A 10000-nucleotide genomic window follows, 5' to 3' on the forward strand; every position below is an offset into this window, starting at 1 on the left:
GTGTGTGTGTGTGTGTGTGTGTGTGTGTGTCTCAGACACGCCACACAGAGCCACGGTGCCATTCTACACCACCCGCCTCAGACACGCCACACGATGCCATTCTACACCACGCCACACTGAGGTGCTATCATCTCTGTACTGTGCTTTAAAAGAAACCCTCTTAATGCCCTCTACTTGGGATATGTACTCCTACACGTATGCACACACGCTGCCTGAAACACAAACAAACACACACACACGCACACGCGCACACACACACACACACACACACACACACACCACACACACACACATACACACACACACACACACACAGCCTTGTTTACACATTCCTGGTCACACACGGTCACACACTGTTCATCCAACTCCTCTGTACTTCCACAGTTTAATCACACATGCCAGCAACACCCATCTATTCATCCTTCCATCCATCCCTCCATCCAGCCATTACTCCCCCTATCTTAACCTCTGGAGTCCTCTTCATCCAAACCCAGCTCTACCTTTCTCATTAGGCCCCCCCTCTTAACCTCTGGAGGTCTCTCCTTCCAACCCAGGAGGCTGAGGTCTTTCAATGTCTGCAACAAACTCCTGCGCATGTTTTACCAGTCTGTTGTTGCCAGTGTCCTTTTTTATGCTGTGGTGTGCTGGGGAGGCAGCATGAAGAAGAGGGATGCAGGGCGACTAGACAGGCTGGTGAGAAAGGCAGGAGCTGTTGTTGGCATGGAACTGGACTGCCTAACATCAGTGGCGGAGAAAAGGACATTGAGTAGGCTGCTGACCATCTTGGACAACGACCACCACCCACTACACAGTACTCTTAACGGACAGAGGAGCATTTTCAGTGGCAGACTCCTGTCACTGTCATGCTCATCGGGCAGGCTGAGAAAGTCCTTTGTCCCCAGGGCAATACAACTTTACAACGCCACGCAGAAGGGGAGGGGGAGGGAGATGGACTTCTCTGCATGAGTCTACCTCAGTCTCCCCTCCTCTTCTCTTCATTTTTCCATCCCACTGTCCATCTTTTTATCTTTTTACTCTTTTACTGGCTATACTAGCCCATTGCACAGACTGTACTATTTATATCACTTTGCACTATCCTCACACACACAAGCACAAGTACTCAATCCTTGCACTATCCACACAAGCACATGAACACTATCTCTCTGCACTCTTTGCACTACTTTCCTCGTGAACATCAACACTGACACAACCAATGCACACTGTAATATCTGTATAATATCTGTATGCACCCCACTCCCTGTGAACATGTTCTCCCTATGTGTATTGTTTTTCTACTGTGATTCTACTCTGATTTGTGTATGTATGTTTGTGAGTTAAGTTAAGTGTATAAGCTACTGGATGACCTAAATTTCCCTCGGGATTAATAAAGTATCCATCTATCTATCTATCAATCTCTACCTTTCTCATTAGGCCCCCGATCTTAACCTCTGGAGGTCTCTCCATCCAACCCAGCTCTACCTGTTAGGTGAAAATTCACCCTAGTTACCTCAGGACTCCGGAGCTGCATATATTTATTAGACAAACAACAATTGCAATTGGGCTCACTCACAACACAAGGCTGAAAGTGAAGCCCAATTGCAATTGTTGTTTGTCTAATAAATATACTTATATGCAGCTCCGGAGTCCTGAGGTAACTAGGGTGAATTTTCACCTAACATAATTGGGGGCTCGTCCGGGATTCCAACACTACCTTTCTCATTACTCCTCCTATCTTAACCTCTGGAGCTTTCTCCATCCAAACCAAGCTCTCCCTTTCTCATTAGGCCCCTATTGTCATAAAGCTCAATATGGGGACATGGATCGGCTCTTTATTACAGGGGCTCTGTGGCCAAGGGCTCCGAGGGGCCATTAAAGAGCCCAGACTGATAACCACTGCCTCGTGACAGGAGATTATGGCCAATGCATCTCAGTGATTCAGGTCCACTCCCATCAGAGCAAGGGCAAAGAGGAGAGAGGGAGGGAGAGAGAGAGAGAGAGGGAGGGAGAGAGGGAGAGAGAGAGAGAGAGAGAGAGAGGGGGAGGGTTTGGAGGAGAAGGGTGAACGACAGGGAGAGAGATAGAAAGAGACAGAGAAGGAGAGAGGGAAAGAGAGAGAGAGAGAGAAAAAGGGAAGACAGATGGAAAGACAGAGAGAGGAGAGACTGAGCAGAGAGAAATAGAGAGAGAAAGTGAGAGATAAAAAGGAAGAATGATGAGAGAGAGAGAGAGAGAGAGAGAGAAAAAGAGAGGCTGGACAGCTGGAGCATGAACGCGGGGCGATAAGGTTGATGTTTTGGGCGCTGGCCCCCCCCACCCCCCTCATCCGTCAGGCACCAGAAACATTATCGGAGAAGACGACCCCACCAACACGGAGCAGCAGCTTGCCTTCTCTCCTTCATAAACCGCTCATCCATCACTGCCCACACACACACACACACACACACACACACACACACACACACACCACACACACACACACACACACCACACACACACACACACACACACACGAGCGCTCCATCAGTGTGCTGATAGGCCAGACAGTCACAACCAAAACAGGCTGCAACCCAATATTTTAAGAATACAGCTCAAGGTGACCGATACTACTGACCTTAACATGTAAATACTAGGGCTGTCAATAGATAAAAAAAAATGAACTAATTAATCTCACATTTTGAAATTCATTAATCGCGATTAAAAGTTTGTTTGTCTGTTTTTTTTTTTTTTACTTCCAATGAAAAATATCTTAATTTCTATACATTGTCAATCAAATGAGCTGTGACACCCAGGTAATTGTCATTGCTGACTGATGTCCAGTGGTCACCAGTAAGGGTGACGGTGGCAGCTTGCTCGAGGAGCTGAATTTTTCATGCTCTCTCGCCGTCATAAAAGGAATGTATGCGAGACACAATGGTGCCCCTCGACGGTAAATCGTAAGAGTTGTCTCCTGAAGCAATTCGAATCACCTCAGTCAGCCCAACGTCCTTAACTATGTTGATGGTCCGACAGTCACCGGCAACCCAAATTGCTGAAGCGTTGGTAACCTTTTCACGGACTGGTCTAGTTATTTTACTAGAGAAGTCGTAGAGTGTGGGTTGGCGACCATCTAACCTGGGACTGCTTTCTGTCGGGTGCTTTGCATTAATGTGATAACTTAAAGACGAGCTGCTTCTGTGATAGCTAAATTCAATTTGACAAATGCTACATACAACTTTAGTTTTGTCGATTGTTCCGTAATTTTGCCTATTAAACAGAAACTTTCCGCCCAACAATCCCTCAGCTCTCTCCATCTTCAACTACCGCAGTGGTTCTCAAACTTTTTCTGTCATTCCTCACTTTGAACAAGGGGGGCTATTGGTAGGCCAAGCCCCCTACTTACATTGCCCGAGGGGACACAGGTTCAAGTCTGGCCTGATGTAATTTCCCAATTTCCTCTCCCCACCTCTTCTCCGCATCGCTTGCTGTCATAACTAGGGTTGGGTACCGAGAACCGGTACCAATATGGAACCGGTTCCAATACAACCGGTACCTACCCGGACCGAAATGCAACGCAGATTTCGGTGCTTCATTTCGGTGCCTGAGCCAATTGAACACGGTTACTAGGCAGATTCCGTGGGGCACATGTAAAACTGCCCCAGCTGCCAATGTAAACTTTGTCCTGTGTCGCTCACGCTCATTGGTGTTTTCATAGCAACAGTCTTATGACAGTGAAGAGCAGGCAAGCACAAACAGAATTAGCCGTCAACCTTTTAACAGAGAAAATACCGAAAGGTAAACGGTCAAAAGTGTGGCTGTATTTCGCACAAAAAGATTCAAACATCGCGACGTGCAGCAAATGCAACAAAAGAATTGCGTGAAAAGAGGGGAGAGAAGGCAAGAGTCAACGGCAGATCAGCAACCGAAGACTGAAAAATAAACGGAGGAGATGACAGCTAAACTACCAACGGTAGTCTCTTAAAGGGGCAGTACATATTTTATCGTACTCAGTGTGTTCAAGTAACAAGATTAACTATAAACAAGATAGAAAAGATAGGTATAAACAAATCATAAAATGGTGAAATTTCATGAAATAAATACATTTTTGACTCCAAAGGCAAATATGCTCATGTTTTTTGTATTTATTTATATTTATTTAAGTATACTATAAACTGTTGTTTACAGTTAATATAATGTTCATAGTTTGAAGTTAAAAAGTTTGAAGCTGTAGTTGGAAGCCAAGTGTTTTGTATGTATTTATATTTATGATATACTTTAAACAGTTAATATATTGTTCAATTTGAAGAAAAAAAATGGCCTTGGCAATAAAAAAAGCCTTTCTTTAATGTCGTCAATCGTCGCTTTGTGCTTTTAAAAAAAAAAGTATCGGTTCAGGCACCGTTTAGGCACCGGTATCGTTTTAAAAGTATCGGTTATGTACCGGTATCGGATAAAAACCAAACGATACCCATCCCTAGTCATAACTTCATAACTATCCAAATAAAGGCATTAAAAAAATATATATATAAAAAAATATATATATATTATTATTATTATTTTTATTTTTTTTTAAATTGCGTTAATTGCGTTAAAATATTTTATCGCGTTAATCGCGGCCGCATTAATCGCATTAACGCTGACAGCCCTAGTAAATACATACACGCGTACACACAGACACACAGACACACACACACACACGCACACACACACACACTCACTCACTCTCAGACACACACACACAGACATGCGCAGAGATCCAGTATCCTGTATACTAGGGCTGGGCGGTATGACGGTATATACCGTGCAACGGTAGAAATGTGTCTACCGGGAGAGATTTGGCTATACCGTTTCAACCGCGGTATACTCTTATTTTGAAATCCAATCGATGTATTTTTAGATAATGACCTCCAAACTATACATCATCCCGCTTATTATACAGTTACTCGCCAAAACGACAGAAGACATTCCTCCAAAATACCTCTTTAATGATTTTGAGGCCGTTTCGTGATTTCCGTTTAGAAAAAATTGTTCTTCAGGCAAATAGAACTTTCAAGTGTTGCGTAGCAACCCATTACTTGCTGACTTCAAGTTACGTTAAATGACCGGACTACTTGCGGAATGATATGATATGAAAGACGTGAATTAAAGCACAAAACCCGTTGCAATTGATGGTCATTACTTTTTCGCATCAGTGAATATAAAGAAATTACAGACCTGCAAACGTTGGGGTGGCCCATTCAAATCAACTGAACTTTTTTTAACATTCTGAAGAGCCGTAGCTATAATACGATACCTAGTACAATTTTTAAGCACATGACCTGCAAGGGCTGTCATGCCTACTTGTTGAGTAATCCTCGACTGTTGGGAAAGATTCTACTGAAAGATCTACTGAAAAATATGGACTGAAAAGTGTCTAGTGTAGCCATTTATTTGCAGATTCTGTTCCATTTTTCTCAATGATGGTCAAATATTAGTAGTTAAAGATGCACTATTTCGATAGTTTAGATTTATTTTCAGTATTTCATAGTGAAGGAGCTGTGGGAGCACAAGAACAGTGAGCGTCTAGCAGCAATTTTCATAGACATATACATGTATGTATGTCTATGGCGATTATAACCGTCGAGATTCTAAGTAACATGGAGACAACACTTGTTTTGGTACTCCACCTAGATCATAAACCCTTGAATATAAAAACGACTCAGTGAAATCGGTTGAGAAATGTAAACGCTAAAGTGCTTTTTATGCAGAAAAAACGCAGCTCCATCGTTTACTTGCGTTTGTTTACAGGCTTCACCTCACCAATATTGCGGCGACGTTCGCACGTTGCAGCAACGGGCTGAAGCGGTCAATGGGGCGTCTATATTACCAACTTCTTAATTTTCTTATTTTAATATGTGGCCATATAAGAAAATGTTTTTCTCATCATTATTGCATTAACATATGAACACACATTGAAAAGAAAGTTAACACTTGATTTATCTTCTGAAAGTACATTAAAGAACCACTGAAAGCCACATAAGCACTGGACTAAATGCCACTACATGCACTTTGTTTTAATCTTACTATTTAAAGATTCAATGGAAACGTTCAGTACAAAGTAGGCATATACTGGCCACTATTGCTTAGGCCAATAGCCTATTAAGGCAGTATTGTTTCTGCACCTTAGTGTTCTTAAGGGTCAATAAATAAATTATCATACTGTATAGCCTATGTCTGTGGACACATTTTGCCACCGCTGAAGTGTCCTCTTTTTCACAAACTCAAATCTGGTCACCCTACGTATAATAAACCGTGATATATACCGTAACCGTGATATAAAATTACAAATACCGTGATAGAAGATTTTGGCCATATCGCCCACCCCTACTGTATACATAAACATACAAACTCAGAAAACACACACACAAACACACACCCACACACACACCTAACAGGAATGTCTATGGTTATCTAACATCCCCTCATTAACTCATATGGCCAGCCCAGAGATTAGGGATGTGGCAGTGGACACAGTTTGTGCATCCATAGAAATAGACACAATACAACTCAATGACACTGTGCTAGCTCCACTGTTAGCTCATGCTAGCCTGTTGTGTGTGTGTGTGTGTGTGTCTCAGAGGGGGAGTAGCTGGATTGAGATCACACAGCAGTGATGTCAGATCATGAGTATTTCTGGACAGTCCCCCAGGGTCCTTGAGACCCTACAGGCACCCAACAATCAGAGGAATGATTGACAGGCACCCAACAATCAGAGGAATGATTGACAGGCACCCAACAATCAGAGGAATGATTGACAGCTCATTTAGCCTGTCATCATGAGCTCAGGAGGTGTGAGCTAGAGGATGCTGGGAAGCTGTGGATGGCCATGAGCAGAGGGCCATATTAGCCCCCTGCCGAGCACCAATGGCGGGTAGATCTCCGTGTTGGCGGGTGAATGTTACTGCACCACACAGGCGGGTAAAATACTGTTGGTGCTGTTCATCTTCCAGTAATAATTGGCTGTCTGTCTCTTCAGGCTGATCATGTTTAAAACGGCTTGCCATATGATCATGTTTAAAACGGCTTGCCATATCTACACGACAGGGAGAGGGGGGAGGGGGGTAGACGCGCACAGAGCATAACACTGGCTACACAATTTGGCTACTTAATGTAGGACTTTTTACATTACATTTACATACACATGTAGGACTAGTAACATTTTGCATTATGTGGAGATATAATCCAAAGATCTTCTCCAGGTAACTCTGATGTTTTTGAGGCAATCTGCCACAACCAGCATTACCTCAGCTGACCGTGCTGCAGCTACTACTGCTAAGGGGGTGAGAAAAAAATTCAGTGTGAGGTGAGGTGGCTCACAACCGATTCTTCAGTAGTCCGATGGTGCAGCGTACTGCAGTACTTATAGAGTGATCACCAGGAACACCATTGGCAACATTCTTTTCTTGCAGGCTCACGTATTATGACAGTCAAGGCTATCAAGAGCCATGAGGACTGTATGGCTCAAGTCTTTAAAGCTCAGTTTGAGTCGCTTCAGTCTGCGTGATGGTGGTACGCTACTGATACACAGGCACGGGCACAGATAGACTCCAGGGGGCGCTCAAGCACCTGCCCTTATGCCCTCTGACTGGACGTGTGCCCCTGAACTATCATCTATGCCAGGGGTGGCGAACCTGCGGCTCGCGAGCCGCATGCGGCTCTTTGCCGGCTGACGTGCGGCTCGGCTCCAGCTCGAGTGCTCACTGACTTTGCTCTTGGGGTACAGAATTGTAAAATAAACATCTAAAATGCATATGCATATATTTGGCAATACAGACAAAAAGCTGTCTGAATGTGGTATTTATTCATGTATATTTTGTCATCACGCGATCTTGAGAGAGTCTTTAAGTAACGTTAATGTTCCAAACATGAAACATTCTAATGTGTGCACCCAGTCTCAGAGAGTTACTAGCCAGACTAGCAGTAGCTACTGACAGAATGCCATGGATCCAGGAAAGCATAAAGCTAAACGAAAATATGAAGATGAACACCGGACTTTTTTTGCCTAAAATGGGAGGAATTATTTGCGGAGCGAAATGGAAAACCCCTCTGCTTAATATGCCAGACGTCACTGTCGCATTTTAAAGCCTCAAACTTAGAGTGCCGTCTCTCCACACACCATGCTAACATAGCCCAGGAGTTCCTAAAGGCACAGAGCTGTGCAAGCACAAGGTAAATACTTTGAAACGTCAGTCAGAGAAACAGACTCAGCTTTTTCGGAAATTCACGAAGTACTCTGAAACGGTCACGTTGGCATTGTATCAGGTGGCATGGAATATTGCTCGAGCAAAAAAGTAATATAGTGAGGGAGAGTTTGTGAAGTCTTGTGTACGTGATGTCGTTGCTATCCTCAACCCTGAAAATGACGGATCATAGTGGTCTGTGTCAGACCTGCAGCTGTCAGGCACGGAAATTGAACAGAGGATATCTGACATTAACAACATAATTGAGACAGTTATGTACAGATCTTGAGAAGTGATCCCTGGAGTAGCCTTCCCAAAAGTTTCCTTAGTCCCACTGTTGTTTTGTGTTATAAAGTATCCGAATGAGAGTTGAAACCGTCTTTATTCACAACCACAGTTTACACCAAGAGCATACATGTGTGTCGAGCTCCCGCTAACAACATAACTAATAACGTGAAGTTAATCCCGCGAGACCCACTCATAGTACGGTAACACTTTAGGATCAAACAGTTAAACAGTACAGCTATCTACACCCACCAAAAAATATATATGAAGTTTAAAATAGTAAAAGAAACGTAATGGTTAAATCATCTCGAGTTAATTAAAGATGTCGTGGCTCTCTTTTATCATGCCGGTTCATTGATCCTGTGGGTATGCTACCCTTTTCAGTAGCTTCGCCAGCTATAACTAGCTAGTGAACTCTAGCCTACAATGTTAACCTACTCACTTGAGCTGCAAATCCCTACCATGCTACAGTATAATTAGCACCTATCTCAGCAGATGTCTTCAATATGTTTATTTTTGTGCCATATTTTAAATCAAAATGTGTTAATTTCTCTTCCTAAAACCCATTAGAGGACAATATTTAAAAGGTTATTTTCAAAAAATTCTTATGGGGGAGCATGCCCCCAGACCCCCCTAGTTTTGCTGGGTCACAGGGAAAATAATAGGTTTTATGTAGGGGCTTTTCCCCCCTAAAAGTGGGAACCTAGATTCGTGTGGCTCTTCGAAATGGTGTTGGGTTCTGTTGTGGCTCATTGAGCTGGACTGGTTAGCCACCCCTGATCTATGCCATCACAGTTTCAGTGAAATGGGTGCCAATAACTATGTGCCACAACTGTGTGGGTTCTAAATTCTACCCCTGCGCCTCCGTCTTTGGTTTCCCTCGCCACGGCAACCGTAGTCGACGCACGCAATTAGAGCACCCTGCGGAGCGCAGTCCACGTCTCCCTGACTGATAGCGCTGATAGAGCGGTAGCCATGTTGCCATCTCTGCTGTGACATGTCAAGGAAATGTTCTTTTTGATCCACACCTTCACTGAAAGGCTGTAGGTTATCATGTAAAGGTGTGTTAGGCTATAGCTCATAGGCTAAACTTAAAATGATAAATAGATAAATAGATCATGTACCTATCTATGTGCTACGAGGTAAAGTTTTTTTCATAAATCACTGTGGGTGAGCGAGGTGCCCTTTTTATATCTTGAGCCTGCCCCCAAAAATGTCGGTGCATGGCCCTGCTGATACAAATTATGTTATGAAAAGCATTGCCTAATGTTGGCAGGTAAAAAATACACCTGGCCAATAACCTTTTTCATCTACCAGCCAAAAAGTAAATTTTGTTCCCTGGCCGTGAGCCACTGAAGTTTATTGGGGAGGAAGCAATCATGTGAAGTACTAAAAAAGATCAGGATGCTCAGGCGTGTTTAATGTTAGGAATAAGATTAGTGTTTAATGTTAGGAATAAGATTAGTGTTTAATGTTAGGAATAAGATTAATGTGTGGTCAAGGTAGTGCTACAGTCTCTG

The 10000-nt window shown here is 43.3% G+C and overlaps 1 protein-coding gene across 2 annotated transcripts in view; it reads right to left on the reverse strand.

Moving 5' to 3' along the window:
• The window catches only part of apaf1 (apoptotic peptidase activating factor 1), a 68426-nt gene that overhangs the window by 20074 nt on the left and 38352 nt on the right, over nt 1-10000 (reverse strand). The window lies entirely within an intron of this gene.

The sequence above is a fragment of the Clupea harengus genome, chromosome 16 (assembly GCF_900700415.2).
Source record: "Clupea harengus chromosome 16, Ch_v2.0.2, whole genome shotgun sequence".
Taxonomy (NCBI): domain Eukaryota; kingdom Metazoa; phylum Chordata; class Actinopteri; order Clupeiformes; family Clupeidae; genus Clupea; species Clupea harengus.